We start from the raw sequence: 21,725 nt of genomic DNA on the forward strand, positions 1-21,725 counted from the left end.
GCCTTCAGAAATATGCAAAGGCATGTATTATGGTGTCCATCGTCCACTCTGTTTTGTCAAGTTGACCAGCCTAAGTGTAATGACAAAATGCTCACAGTGATTCCACAGTCAGAATTACATCTTGGGTGAAAGGAAGAATGCCTGCTGAAGATCAGAATGGAGCAAGGGGCTGATGATTGTCCTCCTGAGAATATGCCACCTTGCTAGCCAAGGGAAATCCTACAGAACGCATGTGCAGTATTCTGCAGTCCTACATCTCTTCCCGATTACCAGAAATAGCACACATGACACCCGTAGCCCTTTCTGAGTTCTGCCGTCTATGTGACAGTGAAAATGGTTGGAAAATAAGGGTTGCTTGCTATAACCTAGATGTGAGTGTAACAGCTGAGATAAGAAAAGCACTTTCAGAGCCTGATGTGGAAACCCAGTTCCTAAGAACGTGGCTCTTGGAGAGGTCTTGTCGCTCTCGGGAACTACCTTGTCCACATCAGTTGGTCATTGTTTTAGAGCCAAGAGGGAGCTGCCAGCCATGGGATTCACTCACATGAGGAAGCAGGAGAAGGCTTCCACATCAGCATCAGCAGTCTGCGGGAGGTGAGTCCGGACCAAGGCCTTGTTCTTCTGCCAGCGTCGGAAGTGCTCGTAGACACTGGCAGGTTGGTACAATGTTCTTTGAGGGATGTTGGTCGGCAATGTGGCTCAGGCCATGGTATCCACATGCCCCTTGGGGCTGTGGTGCCATGCTTACTGATGACACGATGGGGACCATCTGTACACATGGAGGTGGGGCTGAAAGGTGAAAGCTCTGGCCCCAGGTCCCCCGGTCATTCTGGGTAGCCACGGCAGCAGGAAAAGCGGTTCCTGTGCTCACAGCAGGTGTTGTGATGTGTTGGCTACCACGGTGTTCCACACCCCCATGAAGGGCCCCCAGAGTGATGAAGGTTTGTGCTTCTTGTGGAGGCCGTGGGGGTCTTCCTGTTGACATAACGTGGGTGATGTTCAGAGGCACAGCTGTACCCACGCCACAGATTCCACCGCCACCTGTTGCCATTGAAGCTCCTGGCAAAGGTGACAACACCAGAGGGTTCCCTGCAGAAATCCCTGTCGCCCTGAGGGGTGCACAGGGCTGCTCCCAGAATATCTGCAGTGTTGGTTGGGGGGGCAGTGGGGAGCGAGGGCAGGGCTGTGTATTGAGAGGTGGCGGTGGCGGTGCACACGGTTAGGTTCAGTCCTGTGGCCAACGATGCTGTGGAGACAAACAGAAGGGGCTTGTAGAGGAGGGCAAAGGGCTCAAAGGGAGGCTTGCTGGTCCTGGGAGTTAGTGGGAGGGGGTGTATGGCAACATGGCGGAGTCATAAGCAAGGGAGGAATGTATAATTTGCTGGTGCCCTCGAGTGAAATTTCTGGCTAAGCCTTATTGGAGTGGACATTACCCTCCCACTTCACCAACATCCCCTGACCCCTTTTTATGGAGGACACCTATGAATTTGTTTCTGAGACTCCTTTTGGTGACATTTGAGGAGAAAACCTTCATGGTTCCAAGAAGTTCCTGAGCAGTAGGTCATTGTCTATGTGTCCCCTTTCCCACCGAGTCTTCTCACAAGTAGCCAAGCACTGTCCACCAGATGAGTTGAGGACTCCCACTGCCAATGGTCCTCCACTACGGTGGCAATTTTAAAGCATTTATCCCTGTACTTTCCTCTGTCTTCCTATTCCCATAGCCCCATGCACCTCCCTCTATTTTCTTAGTCGAGTACAGCAACACAAATGCACCAGTACGAATTATTCCAAGCAGGTCTAAATACTTCTGGAGTTGAGCCTTTTGTACATTCCACCTCTGCTGCTCATCCCTGTCCTGCTTCCTCCCGCAGAACTAACAGCAGTGGGCTAGATTCTGGCCAGTCCTTTCTGTGGCATAGCAGGATGGTGCAGGATGAGTGCCAACGTGTAATGTGGCCATTGTGTTCCTGACTTCCCTGCACAGTCAACACTGTCTACGGAGGACCATCAATGGCCAGGGACTGATGAGCGTAGCGCTTGACAGGGGAGTTTTCCAGAAAAGTTTCACAGGTAGTGATTGTATCAGGATTGTTCTTGGAAATGTCAAACCCATTTGGTTTTTTTCATGGGAGCAGCAGGCGATTCAAGGAATGACTCCTGAGGAATCAGTAGTGGCAATAGGGACTTAATTGTCTACATTTCATTCCTGTTCAGCAAGAACTCCAGTGGTCCCTCTCAAGAGAGCTGGTTCCACACAGTATGCACTTAGTAATCAAGGCGCGTGTTCTAACCCTGAGTACCTACTCTCAATCCTCACTGCAAAAGGAAACCAGGCATCTGATACCCAACTAAGGCAAAGCCAAGGGCCCTTATAACTGATCCCTGTTCATGGCACAGCAGACCAACAAGATGAGGAAATACTTCCTGTCAGCAGTGAAAGAAGAACGACGCAGGAATGAGAAAAGTGAATCACAACTTAATGTCTGTGAAATACTGTATTAAAAAGTGGGATAAGATGGATGGAAAGATGTGTCAGCCGTTAATGCAGTTGCCTACAAACCTGAAGGACCTGGGCTTGTTTCCATATTCCAATCTAAAACCAGATGCACAGGTTGTTCCTGGCTCTGGAGTTTGTTTGCAGTGGCCATAGGCTCTAGAGGACACGTATTCATAGTCTCTGTCTGTCTCTCTCTCTCTTTCCCTTTGTCTCTGTTTCCAACTATTTTTTTAATTAAATTTTTTAAAAAAATTTATTTGAGAGTGACAGACATAGAGAGAAAGGCAGTTAGAGTGGCAGAGAGAGAATGGGCGCTCCAGGGCTTCCAGCCTCTGCAAACGAATTCCAGACGCATGCGCCCCTTGTGCATCTGGTTAACGTGGGACCTGATATCCGAGCTTCTAACCGGGGTCCTTAGGCTTCACAGGCAAGTGCTTAAACGCTAAGTCATCTCTCCAGCCCGCAACTATTTTTAATCTCTCAAATGAATAAATAAATAAAATAGTTAAAAGTATGGGATAGGATTGGCTAGGTGGGTTAGTGGTCATGGTGCTTACCTGTGAAAACTAAGAGCCCCAATTTGAGTCTCTAGAACCCACATAAGACAGGTTCACATGGTGGTGCATGCATCTGGAACTCATTTACAGAGGCTAGAGGCCTTGATGTGCCCATTCCCTCCCTCCCTCACTGTGTCTCTCTCTTTATGTCTGTCCATTTCTCTCTCTAAATAATTAAATAATTTAAAAAAGTGAACAATTTAAAATTTTTGTTTTCTTTCAAAATGTGGGCTGAAACCAGATATGATGGCATGTACCTTGAATCCCAGCACTTGGATGCAGAGGTAGATGAATCTGCATGATTTCAAGGCTAATCTGAGACTACGCAGTGAATTCCATATGAACCTGTACTAGAGTGAGACCCTACTTTGAAAAAAAAAAAAAAGTGCAGTTCGATTGCTGACATCTTAGAGAAGGTTTACAGGATGCTGTGCCTGTGTAGAATCTAACACTGTGGGCAACTGACAAAAGAGAAGCTTGCTGTGGGAGGGAAGGCGTGTGCCCCTTTTGGCAGCTGCCCATCGTGTAACTACCATCATTATCCCAGAGAGGACACTGCTGGCTCTCTCTGGTTAGAGAGGAGCATGCGCAGCACTTTGTTGGGTAGGATGTAAGCCTGCAGATTCCTCTTAAGACCTAGACTGATGAAGTCCAGTCCCACACCACGTAGAAGCAGTTCCAGGTGCTTGATGAAACCGCCCAGGCCTGCGCTGTTGCCTTCAAGCTTTCCCTGTAGATTCCCCCACAAGCCCTACAAATGGTGGTGAGGGCACCTACTTCCCTTCTCTAATGAATCAGTTCAGGAGCTCCAACCCTTTCTCCCAACCCAGTGAGTTTCCCTGTGGCATCCTGGTGCCCCTGTCAGTGCCTTCTGGATCATGTTAACTCTTGCTGCCGTTCTGTCTCCATCCCCAGTTGAGATATCCTTGGGGCAGCCCAGTTCTGGACCTTCACCCTCCCTGGACTCGATCAGTTATGGCAGCGATATAAAGGATGGTAACAAGGTAGTTCCACTGCTAGGACAGTCTCGGATTACCTCCTGATGTCATCCCCACAGGATCAGACATTGACCATGCCTTTCGGGCAGCTTCCATGGTGAGTAATTCAAGCAAAGGACAAGGACACAGAGAGTGACCTTGCTGTGGCAGATGCCAGGATCAACCACAGCTGTTAAAATTTGAAAGTACACAGGATCAGAATGTGAGGCAGACATTCCGCAGCGGGGGAGGGGCAGGGGGCATCCTGGGGACAGGAGTCCATGAAGGGCTGTGGCAGGCATGTGAGAATCTTGGGTTGCTTCGGTGATTAGTGGTGCTGATTGCAACATCATTAATGGATTTTCCTGCCAAATTCATGATGACTTCTCAGGCTGAGTGCAGTGGCTTTCCTTCCTTCCTTCTTTCCTTCATCAGTAAGCCTTGTTTTCTTTCCTGTCCCATGCCTTTTTCTCCCTCCGCAGTATGCTCAAGTATTTTCCCAATGATTACAATAAATTTCAGAACATATTTTCAGATAAGCAGAGGATTCCATGGGATAGAACCTGACAGGGTGACTGCAAATACGATCATCTTGGCAGATGGAGGGTTTTCCTCAAGTGCTTATCATTATGCATTACTTAGGCTCTAGACCAGTGGGAATAGACACAGGAAATCTGGAAACATTCTGACATTAACTTGCTTACCTTGCCTAGAGTTCTGATTTTGTAGGCATTAGCGATTGTCTGCCCATGGTTGCGTGTGTACCTTGACACAAACGAGGATTCCATTCTACATGGTCTGTTCCTCATTCATATGTACCCACTTCTGTGTTTTCCATCTCTCCTATATGACCTTAGAGACCCTGTTCATTGGCATCCTGCCTGTATGCCTCTGTGGTATGCCCATACCATTTGGAAACTCATTTTTTTTTTTTTTATTGTAGGAGTAGACTGACCCGACCTAATGGTGTTTGGCTTGCAGGTTTTGGAATGTAACATCTTGGTAAAGCCATGTACTTTAGTGGCTGTCCTACTTTTTGTTTTGTAGGTGGGTCTCTTCTCAGTCTGGAGAGTCTCACATAATGCAGTGCTTCGCTGTGGCATTAGCAGCAACTCTCTTCAGGCACATGAACTGAGAGTCAAAAAATAAAATCCCTCCTTCACACCGTGGTCAGTCGTTAGCATGTTTGCATGGTATGTCTCCTGTCTTTGCATCACATCATGTCCCTTACTACCAAAACATGCAGGACCTGAAATATTATTTCTGTATCATAATCAGCTTCATACATGATTAGTCAAATTTATCTAATGTGTGTTCTGAGCATGGATATGGTAGGCTATTCTAGCCGAACTAGAGTGCTTGGTGTTTTGTGGATATTAATTCATATGTAGTTTTTGGTATTTTCTACTGATGATGGTTTAATTGGTAAGGCATAGCTTATAATGCTGTGATTATTCTAGGAGAATCATTGCATCAGTCTTTAAAGGAAAGGTGATGGTTCATATTTTGATTCTGTGAATATGATTTAAATCAGTGCTAAAAACGTGGAGTTAGTAGTGTTTCATTGTGTAGTGGCAAGAAAAGCGTGTTTGGAGTTTGCTCCCTGGAGAATTGGAGTAGGATCCAGAGGAAGTATTGTTCACATGGATGGTATGTCATATGACAAAGGACGTGAAGTTTAGGATGGTTCTACACGAAAAATGCAGTGAAATAGACAACGGCTGGTGTTTGTTGCCTGAGGTTTGGCATTTCAAACTGGAATGGGGTAATACTGTCCCCATTAATCCTTGTGAAGTCAGCTGAAGTTGTCCCAGATTATCAGGTCTTGAAGAATGGTACAACACAAGTGTGTGTTTGTGTGTGTGTGTGTGTGTGTGTGTGTGTGTGTGCATTAATCTGCTGGCAATCATCTTTATGAGTATGTGGATCTTGGAATTCAGTTTGAGATTTCTTCCTCATTCTCTCTCCTCCTTTTTTATTTCTTTCTGTTACTGGTTTTGTTTCAAGGTATGGGTTCCCTTTGGGCTAGGATGACCTGGAATTCACTATATAGTCTCAGATTGTTTTTGAATTCACACTGATCATTCTTTGTGAACCTCCTAATTCCTGGGATTCAATAGAGCAAGACAGAGGGAAGGACGAAGAGGGAAAAACAGAAGGAAGATACACAAGGGCTTCATGCTGCTGCCCAGAACTTTGTGCATGTGGGTTTAAGTGGAAGTGTGGAATTGAACTCGGTCTGTTAGACTTTATAGTCAGGTACCTCAACTTCTGAGTTATCTATCCATTCCTGTATCTTAAAGTATTATTTACTTATTTAAAATGATAGAGACATGCAGAGAGAGAACAGTGAGAAAAAGAGAGTGAGGGAGAAAGAAGGATGATGATAGAGATTTGCTGTGCCACGACCTCGAGCCTCTAGGAAGAAACTCCAGATACACATCCCCCTTCATGATCTGGCTTTAAGGAGGTACTGGGGAAGAAACCCAAGTCATTAGGCTTTGCCAGGAATCACCTTTAACCACTTAACTATCTCTGTAACCCATCTTTTTGGTTTTCTGATAATTCTCTCTGGAAACCTGGAGCTCACCATTCTGCGATAGTACTTAGCCAGGACACTCTGTGGATCCTCCTGTCTTCACTTCCCCTGTGCTGGGAGTACAGGAGTGAATGGGCATGCCCAGTTTTTTATATGTGTGCTGGGATTTGAAATCAGGTCTTCTTTCTTATGTGGCAAGTGCTTTACTGACTGAGCCTTCTCCCAGGCATTAATTTTATATGCAAATGTCGTATCGTTTTTGTCTTCTTGGAGACCACTGGTGTCCAGAATGTTTGTAGGTGTAGTTTGTTAAACATGTTAGTGAGTTAAATTGGGGAGGTGTAGTAATATGCTGGGTTCATATTTTAAATTGGGTGGACAGAAGAAAGTGTTAAGATCTGTACTTGCTTGAGTGGGTGATGGTGTCTTTGTAAGTATCTGGGATTAAAGGAGTTAATGGCTGTGTTTGTGGTAGTGGAGATAGGAGAGTGAATATGGTGAATCTGAAAGTTCATGCTTACAATTGAGAGTGGGGTTGTTTGACATTTTGGTTTCAGAATATCTTACCTCTCTCTTTCCTGTGTGAACTTGGATTTGAGAGTATGTCATGGAATTTTGAAGAAATATGAGCGTGTTGGGAAATGTTGAGGAAGTTATGTAAATTTCTGTGTTTATGTAAGTGTATGGATATGGTTAGAAATACAGGAGACGTGTTTCTGTATCGGGATATGGTGGAGGATGATGTGTTCCTGTGTTCCTCAGGATGTGGGTTGTTTGTGATAGCATGTGAGAGAAAGCATGTGTTTCATGGGGAACTTGTAGAGAGAATGTATAGACATGGCATGCAGTTTGCATGGTCTGCATTTAGAGAATGGAGGGCACGTTTCTTGGCCGTGTGTTTAGCATGTGATCTGATTTATGTGGGTGGTATTAGATTGTGTGTGTTGAGGAGAGATGTGCATATGTGTTATATTCTGTATATTTATTTAGATGCTTGTTGCCTGTGGGGAGTTGCATGGATATAGGGTTTTTTGTTTTTTTTTTTTAATTTAATTTATTAGTTTTCATTTCAGTGAATACAGGCAGTTTGGTACCATTATTTAGGCTCATCTGTGATCTACCCCCTCCCATTAGACCCTCCTTGTTAATGAAAATGGGTCGTGCATTGTGGAGATAGCCCCCAGTTATTAGTATGATAAATGTCTCTGCAGATCATGACCCCACATGTAACTCTGACATTCTTTCCGCCCCCTCTTCCGCAAGATTTCCCTGAGCCATGTTGGGTTCATTTTTGGTCTGCTTCAGTGCTGAGGTGTTGGGGATATAGGGGTTTTAAAAACTATTGTTTATATTTTATGGAGAGAGATAGAGTGAGAAGTAGAGATACAGACAGAGATAGAGAGAAGAGAGATTCAGTGATAGAGAGAGACAGAGAGGCAATGTTCATGTGAGTGACTTACACTCCTATAAATGTACTCCACAGGCAACAGTACTTGGGCATCTTGCTTTATGTGTGCCCTGGGGATTTGGACCTGGGTTGAGCCTGGCCTGGCAGATTTTTGCAGGAAAACAATGTTAACCAATGAGCCATCTCCCCATCCCTTGGCCTTTTCACTTAGTTGTATGCCTTGTATTTGAATGCTGTGTGTGTCTTAGAAGATTTTTTAAATTTATGTTTGTTTGCTTTTATTTAATTAATGGAGAGCGACAGACGGACAGAGAGGGAAAGAGTCAGAGAAAGAGAGAAAGAGGAGAGAGAGAAGGAGAGAATGGGCACACATGGCACTCAGCCACTGCATGCACAGCCTTTTGCATCTGACTTATGTGGGCCCTGGGGATCAAGCCTCCAACACGGGTCCTTAGGCTTCACAGGCAAGCGCTTAACCGCTAAGCCAATTCTCCATCCCCAGATGTTTTAAAGAACTTTTTTTTCCCCCCACATTTGAATTTCACTGTAGCCCAGGCTGATTTCTAAGTGACTTTGTATTTCCAGACTGGCCTTGAAGTCACAGTGGTACTCCGAAGTCTGCCTCCCAAGTAGTGGGAATAAATGTGGGTGTCACCATGCCCGGGTTAAAGAACTTTTTTACAAATAATTTCTGAGATCCTTAGAAATATTAAAAGCGTATTAGTTTATTACCTGGAGAGATGGCTAAGAAAATTAGACACTTCCTTCCAAGGACTAAAGGCCTCTGTTTGAGTCCTCGGTACTCAAGTAAAGCCTAATAAATACACAGAGTGGCATATGCACCTGGGGTTCGTTTACTGAGGTAACAGGGCTTGGCACACCCTTCCCTCTCTCTCTCTCATTTCTCTTTTAAAAACTTTTCTATTTATCGTATTTTTTATTTTTTAATTTTATTTGAGAGACAGGAAGAGAGGGAAAAGTAGCTCATTAGGGCCTCACCCACCGACATTGAACTCCAGACGCTTGAGCTACTTAGTGAGCATGTGTTACCTTGCCTGTCTCTCATTTCTGTCTCTCACTCTCTGCTTGGGAAAAGTGGAACTAAAAATAAAAGTGTACTAGTTTGGAGAACGGTTTGGTGTTTCTGTTGTGCGTGAGTAATTTAGAGTTTGAGGACAATGATTGCATTCTCAAGTTAGGGAATATGGAATACTGTGTTTTGGTGAATGAAACCAGGCTCTGTGAATATTGAGTAGGTGTGTGGTCACTGTGAGTATACTCGTAGATAGAAATCAGTGTGCACATCTCTTCCACTCACTGCCTCCTTCTCTTGTCCATTCTTCTTCCCTCTTCCTCTTCCTCTTCGCTCCTCTTTCTCTTTCCCTTCTAGTCTCCTTTACTTTCTTTCCCTTCTCCTCCAAGACTTCATGCCTTGGAGATTATTATTTGTATTTCCATTTGTTTAGAGTGTTTTCTAGAATTTTAGAAGCAGCCTGTCTTTTTTTGTGATCATTATTCTGTGTTTCTTTCTTTCTTCTTTTTCATTTGTGCTGCTGGTGTATGAAGCCATGGGCATGGGCTTACTAAGTATACATTCTAAGATGAACTCCTAATTTTATTATAAATTTTTTTTGTTTTGGTTTCCATTTAGTTATTGTTGGTAGATGAAAATAGGATTTTTCTGTATCAGTTTGGTGTTCTGATATCTTGTCCCAACATGTGGTATTGTCTGCTGGGAGTTTTCTTTCACAGGTGTACTTATAATTTTCTGCTTTTCTGTAAATATGTCAGCTATACTTCTTTTCAAATCTGAATGCCTTCCTTTCTTTTCCTGCCTGTATTGTTGAGAGTAGTTCACATACTTACTAAGTTGAAAGTGAGAAGAGAGGGACATGCTAGCTTTGTTTTCAAAGTTAGGGCAGAAGCATCCATTCATTTCACCATGAAACATGGTTTTACCTGTGAGTTTCTTACACGTGTTCTTTGTTAGCTTAACTTAATGCCTTTCTGTCCTTGTTACTGAGAGTTTTCAAAAGTAATGCCTGTTGAATTTGACCACACAATTTCTCTGCATTAATTGATATGACCATGAACATTTCTTGTTTAGACTAAAGAGCCTCCCTGGTGCTGTGACTAAAGGCATGATCCAGTACACCCAACTGCATTCAAAAATGGCAAATAATGCTGGGTGTGGTGGCACACGCCTTTAATCCCAGCACTCGGGAGTCAGAGGTAGGAGGATTGCCATGAGTTCTAGGACACTCTGAGACTCCATAGTGAATTCTAGGTCAGCCTGGGCTAGAGTGAGACCCTACCTCGAAAAACCAAGAAAAAAAAAAAGGGCAAATATTTCCTCTTTGGGGGGAAGAGAGGGAGGGAAGTAGTTAATATGCTCAGCAAGGCCTTGTGCCACTGTACACAACGCCAAGGTCCATGCGCCCCTTTGTGCCTCTGCCTATACGTGGGTACCGAGTCTGGGCTGTCACACATTGGTAACTAGTGACATTAGCTAATGAACCATCTCTGCAGCCTGAGGCAAACTTAAAAAAAAAAAGATAACGATGACATTGTCTGAGAACAGCCATTGAAACAGAGGAGGATGAGTGGAATTCCAGGATGTTCCAGCCAGGCTGCTCCCAGAGGCTGTAGATGGATGTGAAGGGAAAGCTTGGACCCTGCACCTATGCACTGGACAAACTGTCATGTCTCGAGTCCTTCCCTCCATAGCTTGCACACACTATGGTTGACCACCCATGCCAGGTCAAGCAGTCAGTACTGAGAACTTTCTGTGACAAAAGTACTTTTATTGGGCTGGGGAGATGGCTTAGCAGGCATGGCGCTTGCCTGTGAAGCCTAAGGACCCGTGTTCAACTCTCCAGATCCCACGTAAGCTGGAGGCACCAGGTTGAGGCAAGTGCAAGGTCCTCAATGTCCACTGGGTGGCAGAAGTGTCTGGAATTCAATTTTAGTGGCTGAGACTCTGGCCCAACAATTCTCTCGCTCTCTTCCTCTGTCTCTGTCTGTGTCTTCCACATGCACACTTTCTGTGAAATAAAAGTTCTTTTCTTAAATGTCATACACAGGCATGAATGTAATACATCCTCCAACTCCTTTCATCCTTCCTCCTTTTCCCCTACCACACCTCTCCTTCATTCCCAGCCCACCCTAGAACAAGGGGGATCAGTCCTGAGTGAGGAGAAGCCTTTGACTCCTTGAGTGCAGGAGGCAGCCAGGCTGAGTCTTATCCAGTCCCCACCTAGAGAAAGGGACACACCCAAGAGATCACTCTACTACTCCACTGGCTTCAATTCCTCCTCCTCCTCTTCTTCCTCTTTCTCCTCTGTGGCTCGAGCAACTCATATCTTCTCTTTTCACGCTGTGAGAGGAAAGTCATACTCCGTTCCAAGCCTTACCTTTTCAAACAGGCCCTGGCTGAATATCTTTGTGTCAGGGCATGAGCCTTCAGGGAGAACCCCTGCCTTTTCTTGGCAAGTGGAGGGGTTTGAAAGTCAGATTCCTTCTCTGGACATGTGAGACATAGGAGGTGTCTCCTGAAGGACAGAGACATATGTGGGTGTCCCATTTCAGGAAGAGTCCCTCAGGATACAGCCTGGCCTAGGAGGACGCCTGTCTGGGGAGGGCCTCATTGTCTTCTCTGCTCTTGTCTACTGAATATTTACAGACCCCTGTAGGAGCAACTCCTCTTAAATCTGAAGCATGTGGGGGCCCCAGGTTCTCAGAGTGGTTTCCATGGTCACGGGGAGCATCAGTGTCCTGGCCAACTCCTAGGGAGTTGACCTTTGACAGCCTGGTAGGACCCAAAGAGCTTAGGCCCCGGTACCTGTGCTTCTATAGCTTGGTGAGTGTGAAACAGATGTGTACACTGACCCCTTGGTGTGGGCGCCTCTTATCTCTCTCAGCAACTCGCTCTGCGCTCAATTCAAAAGTAGTTGCCTCCACTTGCGGTTCTCCTGGATTCCTGGGTTCACGCACTCTTCTTTTCTTGTTTGCAGCCTGGAGGCGCTTCTCCACGAGCTGCAAGGTGAAAATGGGTACTTGTAGCTCCTAAACTGGGAGAGACACCAGGGAGGAGGACACTGGCATGGAGACCACTGGAGATAGAGAGCGAGGTTCTGGGAGCCACCATGCAGATCTCCTTCCAGCTCCTCATCTCTGCTTCTGACCAGGATTCCATTCCCCTTCTTCTTGTCCATACTCGACATCCCCGATTTGGGAGCAGCCCCGTTGGCCACCCATGGGCAGCCTGAATCAAAGCCACGTGGGTCTCATGAGTGAGGTCTGTTCCTTTTCCTGGTCTTCGTGCTGTCTCTTCCACCTGGTCTCATATTCTACGTGGGACATTTCTTCCCCTCTGTTGTCTTCCCACTATATCTTCCTACACTGTCCACTCTGTTTTTTTCTACTTGTTTCTCTGCCAAGTTCTACCCGTCCTTCTCCTTCCCCTGTCTACCTGGTCAAGTGTAAGTCCCTCTTCCTCTTCATGCTCTTTGTTTAGCGCCATGATGTCTATATCTGGGTCTGGGGACAGCATTTTGTCCAAAAATTTAGGGCTTATGATGGCCTCTACCTGTAAAGGTAAGGAAGAAGGCATGAGTGACTTTGGCAGTTAGAAGCCCAAGCCAAGCCATTAGAACCTCCAGGAAATCATGTGAAAAAGGCCAATCCAACGCAGTTTATATCATGTGGATATGAAATTATGATGAAGACCAGTTAAATGCATACATTGGGAGGGAGGGTAAGAGAGCCAAGGAGAAAGAAGGACAGACAGACAGTCAGACAGACAGACCGAGAGTAGAGAAAAGAGTGAAAAGCAAACAGAGAGAGAGAGAGAGAGAGAAAGAGAGAGATATCAGCCAATGCCATATAAGGACAGAGCTCAGCCTTTACATCAGCAAGGTTTATCATACAGACAGCAACTCAGCTGAGTATTGAGGCAAGAAGATGAATTCAAAGTGGGGGAGATGGCATTCTAAGCCCGTGGAAAACACCAGGACTGTAGACACAGCTCACTTTGTCAAGAAAGTCCTGCTGGGAGCACAGTTCATCCAGGTAGCTGAGGAGTCCTGGACCTGGGTACAACACCAACTCTTCCTGCTGCTCCTCAGGTTTTTCATTTTCCATCTGTGGATTCTTCTCCCCTGTTGTAGAGAGAAAACATCCCTCAGGCCAGCGAGTGACATTCAGACCCTCATGGTTGGCTTCAGGCAGCTCTGTTAGTGTTTTGTAGTCTGAGGGTCTCCTGCGTTTGGTTGCTTGCGGTTGGGCAGGGTGGTTGTCCGGGCAACTCTACAGAGGTGCATGCTAGGGGAACGGGGAGAATCATTGTGCATGCTCTGTTTCCAGATCTCCACAGTCAGCTGGGATGGTCAGTGTTCAGATGACCAGCACTATCCCAGAATGAGTCAGGACATGTTGGCCTCTGCACTGACGAGATGGGACAGGGGAATATGTGGAACATCTAGAGCGGCAATGTGAGAGTATTTTTGAGTCCTTATGTGCTTCTGGCAACTTGTCCACCCAGTTTCCGGGGCATCATCACATAGTTTGTTGAGTGTATATACAGGTGAGGGGAGGGAGTGGCAGTAAAGTTGCGCAGGTCCATATGCGAACAAGATGGGGCTACACTGTGTGGGGGTGGTTGGGCTGGCATAGCTGATGGCCCATTCTGAGGGCACTATACTGCTGGTGGTACTACATCCCCTCATGAGTGCTTTGGTATCTACATGAGCAACTGCAAATATGTCACGAGACCTACCTGGTTTCTGGATGAGCTCAGGGGTTGGAGGGATTTGTGGATCCCGTCCCAGTGGTGCTGGAGGAGGCTGGCACTGGGAACCACTCATGTTTTCCCACCTTGCCTTTTCTATCTTCTCCTCATCTTCAAACTCTGTGAACCTGAGGGAGAGGAAGATACAGTCTCAGCTGACATGGATTCCAGACTCAGGTCTGAACACCAGTTGAGCGCTCAAGGGAAGGATGAGTGGGGTCAGGCCCTGAGTTGGGCTGGTGCAGTTCCAGAGTTTGGTGATCCTGGCCAAGAGCCGTGGTTCTGGGCACAGTCTACATACTGTGCAGGAGTCAAGTCAGTCCCAGTTGGTCCAGGCAAAACCATGAGGACACATCTCCTCTAGACCTCTCCAGACCCTGGGCTGAACAGTAGATCTGACTGCCAATCTGGTCAGGCATAGGGGTGATGGCAGCGTATCCCAGGGGTCATGGACGGATCCGAAGGCGATGAAGCTGACACTGACAGCGCAGCCATGACCAGGGAGACCAGGGACCAGGAGAAGGCAGAAGCCAAGCTCACTGCTATGGCTGCTTCTCTCTGAAATCTGGGTTTTCTCTTTCACCCAGGTGCTTATTTGAATGAGGGGCCATGCATGGGTCAAAGGCAAGACAGACACTGTTCTCAGATTGTCTGAGAGGCTGCTTCCTTCGGCCATGCCTCCACCATTGTCACCTACATCTGTGCCTACTTCCTTCAATCAGCAGTGGTGCTGGTAGTCAAGAGTCACCACAGATCGTTTGGATGTCTGGCAACAGTCAGGGCTTGATGCATAACCAGTGAGGAGAGAGCTTCTGCAGACATGGCACATAGACCTCCTAGCTTTCCTTGGTTCAGGAGCTACCTCCTGGTCTTAAAGATATCCATAGAAGGAGGTGAGCTCGTGAAAACCTTGTAACTACTGCGTGGGTGCAGAGTGCCACAAAATGTAGTCCAGCTGAGCCATCCACACCCACCCCGTCTCCATTTTCCAGACTCACTTGTTGGCCATCTCATGGTATTTCTTCTGCTCAGAGGAGTTTGCAAGATTCCATTCCCGCAAACCCCTCTGCAAGCCTTCCTCCTCCTTCATGTTGGGATTCTGCCGAGCCAGGGTCCGAAGTACTGGTCTGAAATCCACAGTCAACACTCAAAATCCACAAACGTGCTCTCCATCCCTCGCTGACTCTACCCAAATCACACCCTCGCGCCAACGTGGACGCTTGGTCCTCCTGCACCCCTACTTTCCACCAAACATCAGCACCAATTGTTGTGTCAGTGTCTTGATGTTGTTGTGAAGCTGACCCTATATCTGCAAATGTATGTGACTAGAAATGGGAGTGATGGGTGTTAGCCAGGTTTACATCATTATTGAGGGGGCCCCTCAATGGGATAGTCCCCTTCTACCACGGGAGTAGATCATTCAGGTTCTCTCCTATTCAGGTGACAACACAGCTCAGAATTCAGGGTCGGTCACAACTACAGTGAGCCAGCTGGCACCTGGATGAGCCACTGCTGCCTTCAGAAATATGCAAAGGCATGTATTATGGTGTCCATCGTCCACTCTGTTTTGTCAAGTAGGCCAGCCTAAGTGTAATGACAAAATGCTCAGAGCGATTCCAACGTCAGGATTACATCTTGGGTGAAAGGAAGAATGCCTGCTGAAGATCAGAATGGAGCAAATGGCTGATGATTGTCCTCCTGAGGATATGCCACCTTGCTAGCCAAGGGAAATCCTACAGAACGCATGTGCAGTGGTCTGCAGTCCTACATCTCTTCCCGGTATACCAGTAATAGCCCACATGACACCCGTAGCCCTTTCTGAGCTCTGCCGTCTATGTGACAGTGAAAATGGTTGAAAAATAAGGGTTGCTTGCTATCACCTAGGTGTGAGTGTAACAGCTGAGATAAGAAAAGCACTTTCAGAGCCTGATGTGGAAACCCAGTTCCTGAGAACGTGGCTCTTGGAGAGGTCTCATCGCTCTCAGGAACTTCCTTGTCCACATCAGTTGGTCATTGTTTTACAGCCAAGAAGGAGCTGCCAGCCATGGGATTCACTCACATGAGGAAGCAGGAGAAGGCTTCCACATCAGCATCAGCAGTCTGCGGGAGGTGAGTCCGGACCAAGGCCTTGTTCTTCTGCCAGCGTCGGAAGTGCTCGTAGACACTGGCAGGTTGGTACGATGTTCTTTGAGGGATGTTGGCCGCAATGTGGCTCAGGCCATGGTATCCACATGCCCCTTGGGGCTGTGGTGCCATGCTTACTGATGACACGATGGGGACCATCTGTACACATGGAGGTGGGGCTGAAAGGTGAAAGCTCTGGCCCCAGATCCCCCGGTCATTCTGGGTAGCCACGGCAGCAGGAAAAGCGGTTCCTGTGCTCACAGCAGGTGTTGTGATGTGTTGGCTACCACGGTGTTCCACACCCCCATGAAGGGCCCCCAGAGTGATGAAGGTGTGTGCTTCTTGTGGAGGCTGTGGGAGTCTTCCTGTTGACATAACGTGGGTGAAGTTCAGAGGCACAGCTGTACCCACGCCACAGATTCCACCGCCACCTGGTGCCATTGAAGCTCCTGGCAAAGGTGACAACACCAGAGGGTTCCCTGCAGAAATCCCTGTCGCCCTGAGGGGTGCACAGGGCTGCTCCCAGAATATCTGCAGTGTTGGTTGGGGGGCAGTGGGGAGCGAGGGCAGGGCTGTGTATTGAGAGGTGGCGGTGGCGGTGCACATGGTCAGGTTCAGTCCTGTGGCCAAGGATGCTGTGGAGACAAACAGGAGAGGCTTGTAGAGGAGGGCAAAGGGCTCAAAGGGAGGCTTGCTGGTCCTGGGAGTTAGTGGGAGGGGGTGTATGGCAACATGGCGGAGTCATAAGCAAGGGAGGAATTTACAGTTGGCTGATGTCCTCGAGTGAAATTTCTGGCTAAGCCTTATTGGAGTGGACATTACCCTCCCACTTCACCAACATCCCCTGACCCCTTTGTATGGAGGACACCTATGAATTTGTTTCTGAGACTCCTTTGTTGACATTTGAGGAGAGAACCTTCATGGTTCCAAGAAGTTCCTGAGCAGTAGGTCATTGTCTATGTGTCCCCTTTCCCACCGAGTCTTCTCACAAGTAGCCAAGCACTTTCCCCCAGATGAGTTGAGGACCCCCACTGCCAATGGTCCTCCACTACGGTGGCAATTTTAAAGCATTTATCCCTGTACTTTCCTCTGTCTTCCTATTCCCATAGCCCCGTGCACCTCCCTCCATTTTCTTAGTCGAGTACAGCAACACAAAAGCACCAGTACGAATTATCCCAAGCAGGTCTAAATACTTCTGGAGGTGAGCCTTTTGTACATTCCACCTCTGCTGCTCATCCCTGTCCTGCTTCCTCCCTCAGAACTAACAGCAGTGGGCTAGATTCTGGCCAGTCCTTTCTGTGGCATAGCAGGATGGTGCAGGATGAGTGCCAACGTGTAATGTGGCCATTGTGTTCCTGACTTCCCTGCACAGTCAACACTGTCTCCGGAGGACCATCAATGGCCAGGGACTGATGAGCGTAGCGCTTGACAGGGGAGTTTTCCAGAAAAGTTTCACAGGTAGTGATTGTATCAGGATTGTTCTTGGAAATGTCAAACCCATTTGGTTTTTTTCATGGGAGCACCAGGCGATTCAAAGGAATGACTCCTGAGGAATCAGAAGTGGCAATAGGGACTTAATTGTCTACATTTCATTTCTGTTCAGCAAGAACTCCAGTGGTCCCTCTCAAGAGAGCTGGTTCCACACAGTATGCACTTAGTAATCAAGGCGCGTATTCTAACCCCAAGTAGCTACTCTCCATCCTCACTGGAAAAGGAAACCAGGTATCTGAGACCCAACTAAGGCAAAGCCAAGGGCCCTGTATAACTGATCCCTGTTCATGGCACAGCAGACCAACAAGATGAGGAAATACTTCCTGTCAGCAATGAAAGAAGAACGACGCGGGAATGAGAAAAGTGAATCACAACTTAATTTCTGTGAAATCCTGTATTAAAAAGTGGGATAAGAGGGCTGGAAAGATGTGTCAGCCGTTAATGCACTTGCCTACAAACCTGAAGGACCTGGGCTTGTTTCCATATTCCCATCTAAAACCAGATGCACAGGTTGTTACTGGCTCTGGAGTTTGTTTGCAGTGGCCATAGGCTCTAGAGGACACGTATTCATAGTATCTCTCTGTCTCTCTCTCTCTCTCTCCCTTTGTCTCTGTTTCCAACTATATTTTTTTATTAAATTTTTTAAAAAATATTTGAGGGCAACCGACGCAGAGAGAAAGGCAGTTAGAGGGGGAGAGAGAGAATGGCGCGCCAGGGCTTCCAGCCTCTGCAAACGAACTCCAGACGCATGCGCCCCTTGTGCATCTGGCTAACGTGGGACCTGGGTATCCGAGCTTCTAACCGGGGTCCTTAGGCTTCACAGGCAAGTGCTTAACCGCTAAGTCATCTCTCCATCCTGAAACTATTTTTAATCTCTCAAATGAATAAATAAATAAAATAGTTAAAAGTGTGGGATAGGATTGACTAGGTGGGTTAGTGGTCATGGTGCTTACCTGTGAAAACTAAGAGCCCCAATTTGAGTCTCTAGAACCCACATAAGACAGGTTCACATGGTGGTGCATGCATCTGGAATTCATTTACAGAGGCTAGAGGCCTTGATGTGCCCATTCCCTCCCTCCATCACTGTGTCTCTCTCTTTATGTCAGTCCATTTCTCACTAAATAATTAAATAATTTAAAAAAGTGAACAATTTAAAATTTTTGTTTTCTTTTAAAATGTGGGCTGAAACCAGATGTGATGGCATGTGCCTTGAATCCCAGCACTTGGATGCAGAGGTAGATGAATCTGCATGATTTCAAGGCTAATCTGAGACTACGCAGTGAATTCCATAGGAACCTGTACTAGAGTGAGACCCTACTTTGAAAAAAAAAAAAAAAGTGCAGTTCGATTGCTGACATCTTAGAGAAGGTTTACAGGATGCTGTGCCTGTGTAGAATCTAACACTGTGGGCAACTGACAAAAGAGAAGCTTGCTGTGGGAGGGAAGGCGTGTGCCCCTTTTGGCAGCTGCCCATCGTGTAACTACCATCATTATCCCAGAGAGGACACTGCTGGCTCTCTCTGGTTAGAGAGGAGCATGCGCAGCACTTTGTTGGGTAGGATGTAAGCCTGCAGATTCCTCTTAAGACCTAGACTGATGAAGTCCAGTCCCACACCACGTAGAAGCAGTTCCAGGTGCTTGATGAAACCGCCCCGGCCTGCGCTGTTGCCTTCAAGCTTTCCCTGTAGATTCCCCCACAAGCCCTAGAAATGGTGGTGAGGGCACCTGCTTCCCTTCTCTAATGAATCAGTTCAGGAGCTCCAACCCTTTCTCCCAACCCAGTGAGTTTCCCTGTGGCATCCTGGTGCCCCTGTCAGTGCCTTCTGGATCATGTTAACTCTTGCTGCCGTTCTGTCTCCATCCCCAGTTGAGATATCCTTGGGGCAGCCCAGTTCTGGACCTTCACCCTCCCTGGACTCGATCAGTTATGGCAGCGATATAAAGGATGGTAACAAGGTAGTTCCACTGCTAGGACAGTCTCGGATTACCTCCTGATGTCATCCCCACAGGATCAGACATTGACCATGCCTTTCGGGCAGCTTCCATGGTGAGTAATTCAAGCAAAGGACAAGGACACAGAGAGTGACCTTGCTGTGGCAGATGCTCAGGATCAACCACAGCTGTTAAAATTTGAAAGTACACAGGATCAGAATGTGAGGCCGACATTCCGTGCGGGGGAGGGGCAGGGGGCATCCTGGGGACAGGAGTCCATGAAGGGCTGTGGCAGGCATGTGAGAATCTTGGGTTGCTTCGGTGATTAGTGGTGCTGATTGCAACATCATTAATGGATTTTCCTGCCAAATTCATGATGACTTCTCAGGCTGAGTGCAGTGGCTTTCCTTCCTTCCTTCTTTCCTTCATCAGTAAGCCTTGTTTTCTTTCCTGTCCCATGCCTTTTTCTCCCTCAGCAGTATGCTCAAGTATTTTCCCAATGATTACAATAAAATTCAGAACATATTTTCAGATAAGTAGAGGATTCCATGGGATAGAACCTGACAGGGTGACTGCAAATACGATCATCTTGGCCGACGGAGGGTTTTCCTCAAGTGCTTATCATTATGCATTACTTAGGCTCTAGACCAGTGAGAATAGACACAGGAAATCTGGAAACATTCTGACATTAACTTGCTTACCTTGCCTAGAGTTCTGATTTTGTAGGCATTAGCGATTGTCTGCCCATGGTTGCGTGTGTACCTTGACACAAACGAGGATTCCATTCTACATGGTCTGTTCCTCATTCATATGTACCCACTTCTGTGTTTTCCATCTCTCCTATATGACCTTAGAGACCCTGTTCATTGGCATCCTGCCTGCATGCCTCTGTGGTATGCCCATACCATTTGGAAACTCATTTTTTTATTGTAGGAGTAGACTGACCCGACCTAATGGTGTTTGGCTTGAAGGTTTTGGAATGTAACATCTTGCTAAAGCCATGTACTTTAGTGGCTGTCCTACTTTTTGTTTTGTAGGTGGGTCTCTTCTCAGTCTGGAGGGTCTCACATAATGCAGTGCTTCGCTGTGGCATTAGCAGCAACTCTCTTCAGGCACATGAACTGAGAGTCAAAAAATAAAATCCCTCCTTCACACCGTGGTGAGTCGTTAGCATTTTGCATGGTATGTCTCCTGTCTTTGCATCACATCATGTCCCTTACTACCAAAACATGCAGGAACTGAAATATTACTTCTGTATCATAATCAGCTTCATACATGATTAGTCAAATTTATCTAATGTGTGTTCTGAGCATGGATATGGTAGGCTATTCTAGCCGAACTAGAGTGCTTCTTGTTTTGTGGATATTAATTCATATGTAGTTTTTGGTATTTTCTACTGATGATGGTTTAATTGGTAAGGCATAGCTTATAATGCTGTGATTATTCTAGGAGAATCATTGCATCAGTCTTTAAAGGAAACGTGATGGTTCATATTTTGATTCTGTGAATATGATTTAAATCAGTTTTAAAAACGTGGAGTTAGTAGTGTTTCATTTTGTAGTGGCAAGAAAAGCGTGTTTGGGGTTTGCTCCCTGGAGAGTTGGAGTAGGATCCAGAGGAAGTATTGTTCACATGGATGGGATGTCATATGACAAAGGACGTGAAGTTTAGGATGGTTCTACACGAAAAATGCAGTGAAATAGACAACTGCTGGTGTTTGTTGCCTGAGGTTTCGCATTTCAAACTGGAATGGGGTAATACTGTCCCCATTAATCCTTGTGAAGTCAGCTGAAGTTGTCCCAGATTATCAGGTCTTGAAGAATGGTACAACACAAGTGTGTGTGTGTGTGTGTGTGTGTGTGTGTGTGTGTGTGTGTGCATTAATCTGCTGGCAATCATCTTTATGAGTATGTGGATCTTGGAATTCAGTTTGAGATTTCTTCCTCATTCTCTCTCCTCCTTTTTTTTTCTTTCTTTCTGTTACTGGTTTTGTTTCAAGGTATGGGTTCCCTTTGGGCTAGGATGACCTGGAATTCACTATATAGTCTCAGATTGTTTTTGAATTCACACTGATCATTCTTTGTGAACCTCCTAATTCCTGGGATTCAATAGAGCAAGACAGAGGGAAGGACGAAGAGGGAAAAACAGAGGGAAAATACACAAGGGCTTCATGCTGCTGCACAGAACTTTGTGCATGTGGGTTTAAGTGGAAGTGTGGAATTGAACTCGGTCTGTTAGACTTTATAGTCAGGTACCTCAACTTCTGAGTTATCTATCCATTCCTGTATCTTAAAGTATTATTTACTTATTTAAAAGGATAGAGACATGCAGAGAGAGAACAGTGAGAAAAAGAGAGTGAGGGAGAAAGAAGGATGATGATAGAGATTTGCTGTGCCACGACCTCGAGCCTCT

Source organism: Jaculus jaculus, chromosome 12 (genome assembly GCF_020740685.1).
Source record: "Jaculus jaculus isolate mJacJac1 chromosome 12, mJacJac1.mat.Y.cur, whole genome shotgun sequence".
Classification (NCBI taxonomy): Eukaryota; Metazoa; Chordata; class Mammalia; order Rodentia; family Dipodidae; genus Jaculus; species Jaculus jaculus.